General features: G+C 40.9%; 1 non-coding gene across 1 annotated transcript; it reads right to left on the bottom strand.

The window, feature by feature from the left end:
- Positions 1-4,211: 4,211 nt before the first annotated feature.
- Positions 4,212-4,317, bottom strand: LOC122054464. The gene has a single exon (XR_006132772.1). It is a non-coding gene; the product is annotated as a small nucleolar RNA R71 (small nucleolar RNA).
- Positions 4,318-14,261: the final 9,944 nt, after the last annotated feature.

Below are 14,261 nucleotides of genomic sequence, written 5' to 3'. Positions count from 1 at the left end.
CAAACACCATAACAAGAAACAAAACCAAAGCACAACTAACGTACGGTATACCAAAACCATAATATCGTCCTCGAATGTGACGTGGAACTGGCGGACATGATCTCCAGGCGACTCCATAAATCCTTTACCTGCTACTTGGCGAAATTACCAATATACGGGGTGGTGAGTATAAAGACTCAGCGGGTATCATAATAAGTGTCTATACCTGAAACCATATCCTAGGCTAGTAATGGAAGGTAGGTGCAGCAAAATCCTGCTACAGTACTGCTCATAACTACATGGTATCATGTGAGGTATATACATGTCAATAGTAAGTAAACTAGTGTCTAAACACATATCACAGGTATATATCTCAACATATGTAAGCATATCAGCATAAGTAAACAACAACAGCATAAGCTAGTAACAGCAGCATAGATAAGCAACAACAACATAAGTAAGCAACCAGTAGATATAATAACAACAGCGTATGTACGGATGGTCACCCCGCCCACCTCCCTGCACCATGACCCCTGTATGGTCGAGAGGCCGAATCGATGACAACTGTACCACCCAAAGGCCGCCACTACTCTCGAGTGACCGGATGGACAGGTGCATAGTAGCTGAATAGCTACGTCTGCGACGGGGGTCCCTGCTGCCCGCGACTCCAGCTATCACTACCCATGAGTGTGCGAGTGGGGGGCACGACAGGACAAGCGGCACGCTCCAAGCTACCACTACCCATGAGTGGCCGAGCGTGCGGCCCTGGCCAACGACCGTCTCAACCACAAGGAAGACAGGGTCGTCGACAATGCATGCAATGACATGATGCGAACAATGCAACAGTCATCATATATATATAAACAAAAACAGGCATGCTACATGAAGCCAGCATGCTCAGTAAGGTGTGTAAATAAACAGCAACCAAAGCATGTAAACATGGTATCAGGTGTCTATATATCCAATACCTAATATCTAATGTCTGGCATCTGGTATTTGGTATCTGATACCTAGTAATATAGTATCTGCTAAACATCATCGATAGCAACAAGAGACTGTATAGAAACAGACATGAGAAGCTCAAAGATTGAGTGGTAGTATCAAGCGCAGGAAAAATAAGAGTGGAGTCAAGATGCACATAGTAGCTATCTGAACATATAGCTCATGCACTAAGATCAATGTACTAAAGAGATACAAGAAGTACCCGCCTTTATCTGTCGATCGTGATAAACTAGTCCCACATCGAGACGCACATCTCGAATCCAAGTCCTGCGATCACATAATATATTTAGCTAATTACATATACAACAACTAGCTAAACCTAAGACCCATCATCACTAACCATGATATCAATCTGATGATTCTATTACAATCTTGTACTCCTCTAAATCAACCATAAACCTTCATCTCAATAACAAATCATCCACATGATAATCACACACAAACTAAAATCCACCCAAGCAATACATCACAACTAAATAGAACTAGGACACTCTAACCATTTCACAACTAAAATCAAATATGATTAATACACGAAATTACCTTCTCAACTTACCCGAATTGGAGACCTCTCTGTTAATTCACAACCGAAGAAGTGCTCGCTACCAAGGATCGCGATAGGAGCATGATGGAGGTGTTGATTTCCAAATCCAACACCCTACATAACAATCATCACAGTCATCTAAGCATTAAACTCAATCCCATGTTGACAACCCCTTCCCCAATTCTATAAACATCTTACCTTCATTTGGCTACTCCCCTATTATCTCCCAGCCGAAGACCTAACTGCCGGAAAGGGTGATCAATGGAGCTGCTATTGAAATCGGAGATAAGAGCTACGAATCGGTTCTACAATCCATTTACAAATCGAATGAGTGTCATGGCCAACTGATGTGCGTAGATTATATACTCTTTTATGCATGTTTTTACGCACATTTACATACTTTGAGCATGCTTGATCTATGCATTTTTATACTTCCAGCTTTCCTTTTAGCATATTTACTCTTTTGGTTCAGAGATCTGCTTTTTGTGCATTTTCTGTACACAGGAGTCGATTTGGTGAAGAATCTACATCTTTGGGCATGCATTGGAGGAAACGAAGGGAGAAAGCACCGGGCCGTGTACCTCACACGGCCCTGCACTGGTATGGAGCTCGGGCCGTGTGGAGTTTGGCACCAACAGAAGAGGAAGATGACATGGCCGTGTGAACCATACGGTCGTGCCAGGCCAGAGGTGAAGCCAGTGCAGGCCGTGTGGATCTACACTGCCGTGTGGAGACTTCAGAGAGGCAAGCTGCGGCCGTGTACCACACACGGCCGTGTAGCTTACCAGAGACGAGAAGGGTTCTGGCGTGTGGATCACACGGCCGTGCAGAGAGGGAACTGGACATGGCCGTGTAAATCTCAGACGGCCGTGCCACGGGGCCGTGTGGCGCCCGATTCCCTCCTCTATTTAAACCCTTCTTCATGAATTGAAAGGGGATCTCTCCCCCTTTGGGAGAAAACAAGATTTGGTGGTTTCCTCCCATTCTTGGGAGGATTTCTGGGCGATTCTAAGGGAGATCTCGATGATTTCGACTCCGGAGCGAGGATTGGATCCGAAGACGAGGCTTCTTCGTAGATAAGTTTTCTCTTTCCCCCTCTTCTTGTTTTCTTGGATTGGGGATTCAAGGAATGCTTGTAATCTCTATTTCTTCGGGTTTTCTTCCTCGATTCATGGAGTAGATCTTGTATTCTAGGATTAAGGGAGTATTTGTATGATGGATTGATGTAATCTCTTATGGATTTGCCATTTTCTTGTTTCAATGACATTATCTTGCTTGTATTAATTAGATCTTGAATGATTGATGGTGATTTGTGCTTAATTCTCATTCTTGATTGATTGTTTGGATTTCTTATGGACTTTGTAAAGATAAACTCTCACTCGATCATCCGAGGGATCCACGTGACAGGTGCAAGCCCGTGTAAGGACGTTTGAGAGATAATCTTGAAGAGGAAATAGGGATATTCAAGAGAGTAGGATGGATTTTATGATTAGCTTCTTGTATCTTGATAGATTAATGAGTCGTGGGCTTCTACGTTGATATCCGAGGAAGGCATAGTAATAGGTGCACTTCTGTGTAAGGACAACATAGGTTCATGTCAAATTAATCCTATTTAGATACATTTCTCAGTCCTTAGCCGGTTGTCTATTGCAAGAGGGAACCGACAACTTTCTACATGTTTGACAATTGAGGGATAAGAATTGGTGAACCATTTACATTCAAGAAATCTTACAAAGAAACCGAAACTCCTAGAATCTTCCTTTATCATAACCCAAAACTCTGAACTCTTGTTTGTTGATATTTAATATTAGATTTGTTTACCTTTACTTTGCTTTTGAAACGATTGGATAGTTGTTTAGCTAATTCGCATTGAGACATTTCTAGTGCTTATTCCAGTCCCTGTGGATACGATAATCTTTTATATTACTTGCGACATTTCCGTACACTTGCGGAGAGTAACAAGGTTTTGGCGTCGGACTGCGCTATAACATTAGGAATTATCAATTGAGTTAGACTAAACATAACATTTGTTTTCCTTTCATATTGCATAGTTGTAACTAATCATTAGATTTTTTTTTTTTTTAGTTTCTTGTATAACTTTCACTTCTTGTTAATTCTTTTAATACAAATTCAATTCTGCATTTTTGATTCTTCTAATTTTCTTTTTGTGTCGAATTGCTATCTGCTATCTTGTTCTTGTGTATGCGAAGATCTAACTTTGCAGGGGAATTCTTTCCTTTTGACCCTGAGATTGATAGAACTTTCCATAAAAGAAGAATTCTGCAAAGACAAATTGAAGAACAGGAACATTTGAATATGGCAAATAGACCACTTAAGGATTATGCAGCATCCTATGCGAGAGGCTTTCGATCTAGTATTTCAAGACCTTCAGTGGAAGCTAATAACTTTGAGATCAAACCCGCAATTATATCTATGGTGCAGCAGAACCAATTTGGTGGAGGACCTCATGAGGACCCTAATCAACACTTAGAGGTCTTTTATGAAATATGTGGTACCATGAAAATGAATGGAGTTCCTTCAGATGCAGTTAGATTATTATTATTTGGGTTTTCTTTAAGAGATAGGGCAAAGCAATGGCTGAATTCTTTGGCCCCTAATAGCATCACCACTTGGGAGCAGTGTGAGCAATAGTTTCTTGATAAGTTCTATCCACCAAGCAAAACAGCTCATATGAGGAATTTAATTGCAAGCTTCAAGCAAACTGACTCAGAATCTCTTTTTGAAGCATGGGATAGATATAATAGTATGCTCAGACAATGCCCACATCATGGGTTGGAAAGATGGTTAGTGTTGCACACTTTTTACAATGGTATCAATTATCATACCAAAGTGTCCCTTGATTCAGCTGCTGGAGGGGCACTTATGAACAAAAGCTTAGATGAAGCCGAAGAAATCATTGAAAGTGTAGCACAAAATCATCATCAATGGGCAAATGAAAGAAGTGGTGGCTATTCCTCTGTAAACCCAACAATTAAAGCATCAGGGAAGTTTGATGTAGATGCAGTCACTCTTTTGTCTGCAAAATTGGACGCTCTTACAAAGAAATTTGAGAATATGGGGACTAGTGCTAATATGGTCAATGCTATTAGTACATCTTGTGAAGTATGTGGGAGTTCAGAGCATTCAAATGACTCATGTCCATTGGGAGCTATCACTGCACAAATCAATCAACTTGAACAATGTGATGCAATCATGAGTTACAATCAAAGGCAGAACAACCCATACTCAAATACTTATAACCCTGGATGGAAGAGTCATCCAAATTTTTCTTACAGAAATAATCAAGATCAAGGACCATCTATGGGGGCAAGACCAAATTTTCAAGCTGGGCAACAAAATTTTCAACATCTATCTTCTCAAGGCTTACCAAAGTCAAATGTTGAAAAGATGCTTGAAGAAATTATCTCAACTCAGAATGAAATGAAGCAAGATATAGCAAAGCTCATTCAGAGAATGGATAATTCTGAAAAGCATCAAAAGATTCAGGATAGTCAAATTGCCCAACTAGCTGCCTCATCATCCAGAGCACCGGGACAACTTCCAGGAAAACCTGATGTGAATCCTATGGAGCATTGCAATAGGATTGAGCTTAGGAGCGGACGGACCTTGGGAGACTCCCAAGTGACTGCTTCAAAAGGGATACAAAAAGAAGAAGAGCTCCCTCCTCCTATACCGAATCAGATTCAAGCTAATGAGGAGAGTACCATTGAGGTTGAAGAGACTCTTCCACTGAACCATCAGAGCAAAGCTGTCCCTTTTCCTCAGAGACTCACAATGCTCAAGAAGGATGAAGAATTTGGCAAGTTTCTAGAAAAGGTTAAGGAAATTTGTGTAGAGGTACCTCTTATTGATGCTATTCTACAAATGCCTAGATTTGCCAAATTTCTGAAGGATCTCATGTCAAATAAGAGAAGAAGAGGAGAGGTCGAGACCATTGCGCTTAGTGAGGAATGTAGTGCTATTTTTGAGAGGAACACTTCTCCAAAACTGAAGGACCCAGGGAGCTTTTATATTCCTTGCAACATAGGAAAAGAATTTTTTGAAAAAGCTTTTTGTGATTTGGGGGCGAGTGTTAGCCTCATTCCCTATTCAATTTGTAATAAATTAGGTCTCAAAAACATTAAACTTACTACTATGGCACTTCAACTTGCCGATCATTCATGCAGGTACCCTTTGGGTATTATAGAGGATGTGCCGGTAGAGGTGGATGGGAACGTTATTCCCACAGATTTTGTTGTGTTGGACATGGAAGAGGACCCTAGGATTCCTATCATATTAGGAAGACCTTTCCTTGCTACAGCTGAAGCTATAATTGATGTCAAAAATCATAAGCTTTCTTTGGTAATTGGTAAGGAAAAGTTGGAATATGATTTATCTAATATCTCTAACCATATCTCGTCTCTTTTAAATGCTTGTAGCAGGACAAACATTTATAAATTTGAGGAATGGAATTTCCATCCTCATGGAAGGCCACCAAATGAAGGAGACAATGTGGTGGAAGATGTTGGGAGAAGATCTCCCAACAGAAACGAAAAGTATATCTGTCCTCCAAGGGCGAGGAAAAGGAGCGAATGATTAAGTTTGGTCGAGCTAAAGACCTTAAACAAGCGCTCCTTGGGAGGCAACCCAAGGGTTTTTTTTAGTTAGTTTTAATTTGTATTGTAATTTCTTTTAGTTTGATGCATTCTTTTGATTTTGTTTTCAGGTTAGGTGCGAAACAGAGTCAGGCCGTGTGCTATACACGGCCAGGCAAAGGTCGCAGAGAATGGAAGTGTTTGGGCCGTGTCATCCAGACACGGCCGTGTGGGATCTCCCGAGGAGAAAAAGGTATAGGCCGTGTCATAGACACGGCCGTGCAAAGAATCCCGAGAGAAAAGATGGAGAGGCCGTGTCCCAGACACGGCCGTGCGAGGAATCCAGAGAAGGAAGAGGGGGAGGCCGTGTGGATCTACACGGCCCGTGCAAAGAATCCCGAGAGGAAAGATGGGGAGGCCGTGTGGATCTACACGCCCCGTGTAGGAGAACTATTAAAGTCTACCTCCTACCTCACACGGCCAGATCTTGGCCGTGTTCCGCACACCCCCAACTCTCCAAAACATATCTTTCTCTCCCAATTTCTTAAAAACTCCTCTCTAATCTCTCAAGATCTTTTAGATCCGATTCTCCTCCTCTCTAAGACTTGGACTTTTGTTCTCCTAACCTAAGATCTTTTGTTCTTTGAAGTTTTGTTCTTTGAAGTTCCACAACTCTAGATAATTCTTCCCTTATCTAAACTCATCAAGATGTCCAATATTTTGAAGAGATTACGCAAAAGAGGTGGTGGATCTAGTGGAGACAAAGAGAAGGAGCCATCAAGAGACAAAGGAAAACAACCAGTGAAGGGCAAAGGCAAAAGGACTTCACGCAACGAAGGTAATGACAATGAATTCAATATTGTGTTCAGAAATGATGATCAAGTAACTAGATTTGCAATTCTTGTCAATACAAAGATAGTGTGTACTAGATATATGGACCCAACTGTTCTTGATATGCTTGGAATTAGGGAAGATGTAGATTTGATGATTGGGTTTTTGGATTGGAGTGATATTATGTACACACATTTGCCTACATATCCTCGTCTTGTTTTGGAATTTTTAAGTTCATTGGATGTCTATTTTACTAATGAAGATGATTATTTTGGAAAAATCTCTTTTAGATTAATGAATCAAGAATTTCTATGGGCATTTAGTGACTTTAATTCTTGTTTTGGAATAACCACCGGTAGCCCTCGTAGGTTTGATCCAAGGTTTAATTGGAATCATTTTTGGAATGCAATAACTGGGTTAGATCAACCTTATGAGCCTTCAAGAGCTAAGGCCTCCCATATGCAAAACCCCATCTTTAGGTATCTACATAGAGTCATGAGTAAAACTATTTTTGGTAGGGGAGAGAGTGATGGGGTGGTTAAGAAGATAGAGCTTTATGCTTTATGGGCTATGCTTTATAAGGTTGAATTTGACTCTGGTTTTCATTTTGTTCAAACCTTATTGAGATCAGCTAGGGCATTATCGGGATCAATTGTTTTTGGTGGTTTGATTACCCGAATAGCTTGTAATTTAAATCTTGATGTTGATGGGTTGGAAATAATTCATGGTAATGACATGATTGACATTGATACATGTCTTGCTATGAAAATGATCGTTCGGGATGAGAATGGTTTCGCGTTTCCTAGGAGGAATGGTTCTCCTTTACCCCTTCCTTTTCCTGAACGAACTACTATTCGTAACCGGGCTAATTGGGTAATTTCTGAGTTAGATTTTGAGGATAACCCTTCTATACCTGGAGACACTGAGCCACATAATGAACCCTCGTCATCTGGACATACGCAGCCTTCTAGTTTTATGGAGCCTGCTAGGCATTCTTTTGCATATGGCACGGGATCTTCTAGGTTTGATTTTTCAGATTTTCGTACGTCTCTAGAATCACTTCATGAGAAGCAAGATTCCCAACGAAAAATGTTGGAGGGGCGCTTCTCTTTATCTGATGATCAGTTTAGGGAGGTACAAAATCATTTTCAGTTTACGAGGAATTTTCAAGGTCAAGTGGCTGAGTTTGTGCAGGATTATGATACTGATCAGGCTAGGATGAGAGATTTTATGCAGAGTATGACGCTTACTAGCCAACAAGTTGATGCTTTATATGAGTATCATAGATCCTTGGGTGAGATTCCAGGTTTTCCTAGTTTTCCTATTGGCCAACCACGTCGTAGACCTCCTTTCCCTCGTCCACCTCCACCTCCTCCACCATACTGATTTCATCGGGACGATGAAAAGTTTAAGTCTGGGGGGTGTCATGTATTGTTTAGTTTGGTTTTCAGTTTTTAGTTTTTGATTAGTTTTTCATGTTGGTTCTTATTTTCTTTGCTTGTTGCTTTATTTTGCTTGTTTTTGAAATAATCATGGCAAAAAATTTTTTGAGAACATCAAATCTTCACTTATATGCTTTCTTGGATTCAAGTGAAATGTTAGCACGATTATTGTCTCGATTCATGATGTTCGCATGATGCTACTAGTAAACTTTATGTAGTTCTTTTTTCTATCTTGGGAAGCATTAATAAGCTAAGAATCTTATGGTGATGAGTTTTAGTTTTGGTTCAACCTTAAGGATTTTATCTTCACTACACTTGTGCTTGATGCTTGAATAGTTGATGTCATTGAAATAGTCATGATTCATCTTGTTTGCTTAGTACTTGGTTTCCATGGTGATTTCTCAACTTTCATTTTGGTTACTGGATGAGGCTCAAATCATTAAAACTCATTTGGAAAAATCAAAATATCCCAACATGTGTGCTAAAAGTACATTTGTGAATAAGTTTTGCACAATGCAAACACTTATAAAAAAAAAATGAACAATAAGGGATATAAAAAACAGTTGTCATGAGTGGAATCTAGCAAGTCACCCCTTTGAGACCGAGTTTGGTTACTGGGGAAATGACTGTTTAGTTTCTCTTGAGATTGAGCACACCTTTGAGACCTTGGGTTAGTTGAGAAATATGAACCAAGTGAACGGTAAGTAAGTGCCTATCACTGGTTACTTATCTTTCACTGGAAACATTAGGAATTCAAATTTGTTGACGACTTGACTAGGACATGGATTGAAACTTGAAGGGTGTTGAGTTACTTTTACACTGCGCACAAGATTCTTATGCTTGAACCATACTTTACTTGTTTCCATGATAAAGCTTGTTAATGAAACTTTTTGATAGAGTTAGGAAAGTGCACTGGGTTTTATGAATGTGTTGTAGAACATATGAATTTAGACTGCAGCATTTTGCTTGAGGACAAGCAAAGGTTTAAGTCTGGGGGTGTGATGTGCGTAGATTATATACTCTTTTATGCATGTTTTTACGCACATTTACATACTTTGAGCATGCTTGATCTATGCATTTTTATACTTCCAGCTTTCCTTTTAGCATATTTACTCTTTTGGTTCGGAGATCTGCTTTTTGTGCATTTTCTGTACACAGGAGTCGATTTGGTGAAGAATCTACATCTTTGGGCATGCATTGGAGGAAACGAAGGGAGAAAGCACCGGGTCGTGTACCTCACACGGCCCTGCACTGGTATGGAGCTCGGGCCGTGTGGAGTTTGGCACCAACAGAAGAGGAAGATGACATGGCGTGTCAAGATTTGAAGCCAACCAGAGCAGAAGCCTTACAGGGCCGTGTGGATCTACACGGCCGTGTGAGACTTCCAAAGACTAAGCAGGCTGTGGCCGTGTGCACCACACGACCGTGTAGCATTTCCAGAGAGCAGAAGGGTTCTGGCCGTGTGGAGTCACACGGCCGTGCAACTTTGGCAGAGAGAGAACTGGACATGGCCGTGTGAATCTCACACGGTCGTGTCACGGGGCCGTGTGGCGCCCGATTCCCTCCTCTATTTAAACCCTTCTTCATGAATTGAAAGGGGATCTCTCCCCCTTTGGGAGAAAGCAAGATTTGGTGGTTTCCTCCCATTCTTGGGAGGATTTCTGGGCGATTCTAAGGGAGATCTCGACGATTTCGACTCCGGAGCGAGGATTGGATCCGAAGACGAGGCTTCTTCGTAGATAAGTTTTCTCTTTCCCCCTCTTCTTGTTTTCTTGGATTGGGGATTCAAGGAATGCTTGTAATCTCTATTTCTTCGGGTTTTCTTCCTCGATTCATGGAGTAGATCTTGTATTCTAGGATTAAGGAAGTATTTGTATGATGGATTGATGTAATCTCTTATGGATTTGCCATTTTCTTGTTTCAATGACATTATCTTGCTTGTATCAATTAGATCTTGAATGATTGATGGTGATTTGTGCTTAATTCTCATTCTTGATTGATTGTTTGGATTTCTTATGGACTTTGTAAAGATAAACTCTCACTCGATCATCCGAGGGATCCACGTGACAGGTGCAAGCCCGTGTAAGGACGTTTGAGAGATAATCTTGAAGAGGAAATAGGGATATTCAAGAGAGTAGGATGGATTTTATGATTAGCTTCTTGTATCTTGATAGATTAATGAGTCGTGGGCTTCTACGTTGATATCCGAGGAAGGCATAGTAATAGGTGCACTTCTGTGTAAGGACAACATAGGTTCATGTCAAATTAATCCTATTTAGTTACTTTTCTCAGTCCTTAGCCGGTTGTCTATTGCAAGAGGGAACCGACAACTTTCTACATGTTTGGCAATTGAGGGATAAGAATTGGTGAACCATTTACATTCAAGAAATCTTACAAAGAAACCGAAACTCCTAGAATCTTCCTTTATCATAACCCAAAACTCTGAACTCTTGTTTGTTGATCTTTAATATTAGATTTGTTTACCTTTACTTTGCTTTTGAAACGATTGGATAGTTGTTTAGCTAATTCGCATTGAGACATTTCTAGTGCTTATTCCAGTCCCTGTGGATACGATAATCTTTTATATTACTTGCGACATTTCCGTACACTTGCGGAGAGTAACACCAACGATCAAAAGAAAAATGGAAACAGAGGTGCTCACCGTACCTTAACCTACCTTGATGACAGAACCAATCTCAAGCTGCGAAGGAAAACTTGACGAAATCAGCTTGACTCTAGGGCTCGGGTAGAGGATCAAGTGCTGACTATGGATGCGAGGGAAAGAGGAGGTGGAGAAATGGATCTTCGGCGGCACTCGAGTGGAGCACGAGTAGCTCTCGGCATCGGCAGTTTGAGTGGCTCTCGGCACGCGAAGGGGTGGCAATGAAGATTAACGTGGCGCTGCTCCGAGAGGTGGCACTCGGGAACCGACATCAGGTGCGGCGATTCGAGCTTTAGGTGTTGTCGGCGGTAGCACGGAGAGGAGAAAGGGAAAACTGGCGTCGGACAGTGGCGTCTGGCGTGACATTAGGCTAAGAGAGGGAGGGAGACGGCTAGGGCACAGAGAAGAGGGGGAAGCGGCGTCGACAATCAGGTGTCGCGATGAGGAGAAGGGCGGCGGTGGATTTGCGTCGGCAATGGAAAGAAATCGAGTGGAAAGGGAAAACTCGGCGCTGGATTGGGAGAGGAAGGAGGAACGGGAAGTGAGGTGGTCGGCGTGAGATTAGGGCACGGGTGAGAATAGGTGAGGTTTTAAACTTAGATTAAATCAATTAAACTCTAAGTTGGTTTCCTCAATCAACTCCCACTTTTGGGTATTTTAAACGGGCTTCCACTTAGTCTATAAATGATCCCCTTAAACTACGCCAAACGGACTCCGAAAAATTTCCAGAAAATTCCTAAAAATTCCTGAAAAATCCAATAAGATTATTTGTCCAATAACCTTATTATTTAAATATTATTTGAGTGCTGTATTTTACATTCTCCCCCACTAATAAAAATTTGATCCCCAAAATTATTGCTTAACTCAGGGATCATCATTCAAGGGTAACAACCAAATAATATACTCATATATCACTCCATCCGAGTATCAAGAATAAATCTCCATTCATAAGAGATAACTCTGTGGGTTATAAGCTCACTCTGCTTCCGCTACGCCCAGACTTCTATCTAGTCAACTGTGGGTAAACCAACTGCCTCCAAAATCCATAGCCCATACTATCAGCAACCTCTAACATCCACATTAAGTTCTCAGTCGGTTCATCTGTCTAAAGATGTAAAGCGGTTCTAAAACAGAACTTTATGCTTATGGTCTGCTGTAAAATCTGCCACTATCGTGATGTGAATCATGAATCTCCATCCAATTCAATACTCAGAGATATACCCTGAGATCCGGTAATCTCTCTACCATATAATCCTGCTACTCGATCTAAAGCATCCATCCTACAAATCAATAGCTAGGGAGCAAATTCGTCAAGCAATCACTGATTTCCCAACGCATCGTATCCTCTCCATGTCCTGGGTAATCTCACAACAAAATCAATCATAGCATGCTCCCAACTGCACTCTAGTATCTGAATGTACTTACCAATTCATACACCCTATAACGGTTGTATCTCGTAAGTGTTAAGCAACTAGCTCCACACTTTTCCACGTCAGTGGGGGTCATCTTTCCAAATGTACCCTCAAGGTCATCCTACAAGGTACATACAGTTCATGGTCAAAGTCTCCATAAGATAGGATACCTCGATCATCTATAGACTAGTCAAGCCAGCAATAGTATGCAGCTAACTCAGTCAATTCTCCGTCTGTACAAGTCATGAACTCAAATGTGACTTTTAGGTTATCTAACCAACACACATAACCCGAGGATCCGAATCTCTATAAATAGAGTGAGTCGGTCTTCTACAACCGAACTAATAAAAGTAACTCAGTACTCTACCACCTACACTAACAAGAACGGATCAATCTTCTTCTGATCAAGTCAACCAAGGTAGATCGGTCATCTACAAACCGAACCAACTAGGATAAATCAATCCTCTACTACCCAAGTCAATAAGAGTAAATTGGTTCTCTACGAACCAAGGCAATACGAGTAAATTGGTTCTCCACGAACCGAAGCAATATGATATTTAGCAGATACTAACCACTACTAAACTAGTGACAATAGAAATTACTAACACTAGTGCTATGGTAAAAGAAGTCCTATGAGACTGTATTCCTTGATCTCTAGTAGGGTCAACCGTGATCAGTGATTGACCCAACACATTTGATGTATGCTACAAACAACTGGACAGGTACTAACAAAATCATACTAATACATAACATAACTAACATAACAACTATGCATGCACTAACAGAAATGTAAGATAACAATATGCAAACATACCTCCTATAGCTTGGAGAATCCTGTCGCTGCCTGGTCCCAAAACCCGAAAAGTCACATCGAGAAACCAAATCACGAAAAACCAAACGAAAATAGGCCTCGTAAACCTGTGGCTCTTATACCAATTAATTGTCACGCCCCCAGAGGAGTCCTTATCGAAAAATTTCGACAACATCTCCCCTGTATGGGTGACAATCTGAGGCATATATACATACAAATACATCAGCCACATACAGCTGGAATATATATTTACACAACCACGCAGTTATATAATCAACCCACTCGGCTGGAACAGAAATAAACACAACCACGCAGTTATATAAATATATTAATCAGCCCACACGACTGTACTAAAATCAACACAGCGGAAATCACCAACAACGATCACAAAACACAAAACAACTAACTGCGAGCCGGCTCGGATTGACACAATAAAATCAAACTAAATACAAGATACACAAACACCATAACAAGAAACAAAACCAAAGCACAACTAACGTACGGTATACCAAAACCATAATATCGTCCTCGAATGTGACGTGGAACTGGTGGACAAGATCTCCAGGCGACTCCATAAATCATTTACCTGCTACCTGGCGAAATTACCAATATACGGGGTGGTGAGTATAAAGACTCTGCGGGTAATAGACAGATAGTGCATGAGTATAGTAGAGATGCAAAGGTATACAGTCTCGTGTGGAAATAGCAGATACTATAGTGATATCATAATAAGTGTCCATATGTAACAACCCACCCTTCTTACTTCTACTCTCTAAGGGCGAATGTTACCTAACTACAACTCTCTATCTAGTGTCACTGACGCTATTATTAGAGTCAGTTACATTTATCACGGTTCAGAGGAATTCTTACCGAAAAATTTCGGCAGAGTCTCCCCTGTACCGGTGATATATATACGCAACCACATGCGGCTGGAACACATTTTATTCACAACCACGCAGTAATAAATTCATACTATAACCAAAAGA

This window comes from Zingiber officinale, chromosome 3A, assembly GCF_018446385.1.
Source record: "Zingiber officinale cultivar Zhangliang chromosome 3A, Zo_v1.1, whole genome shotgun sequence".
NCBI lineage: Eukaryota > Viridiplantae > Streptophyta > Magnoliopsida > Zingiberales > Zingiberaceae > Zingiber > Zingiber officinale.
Note: the sequence above shows the minus strand (reverse complement) of the source record. Positions and strands in the feature narration are given on the sequence as shown.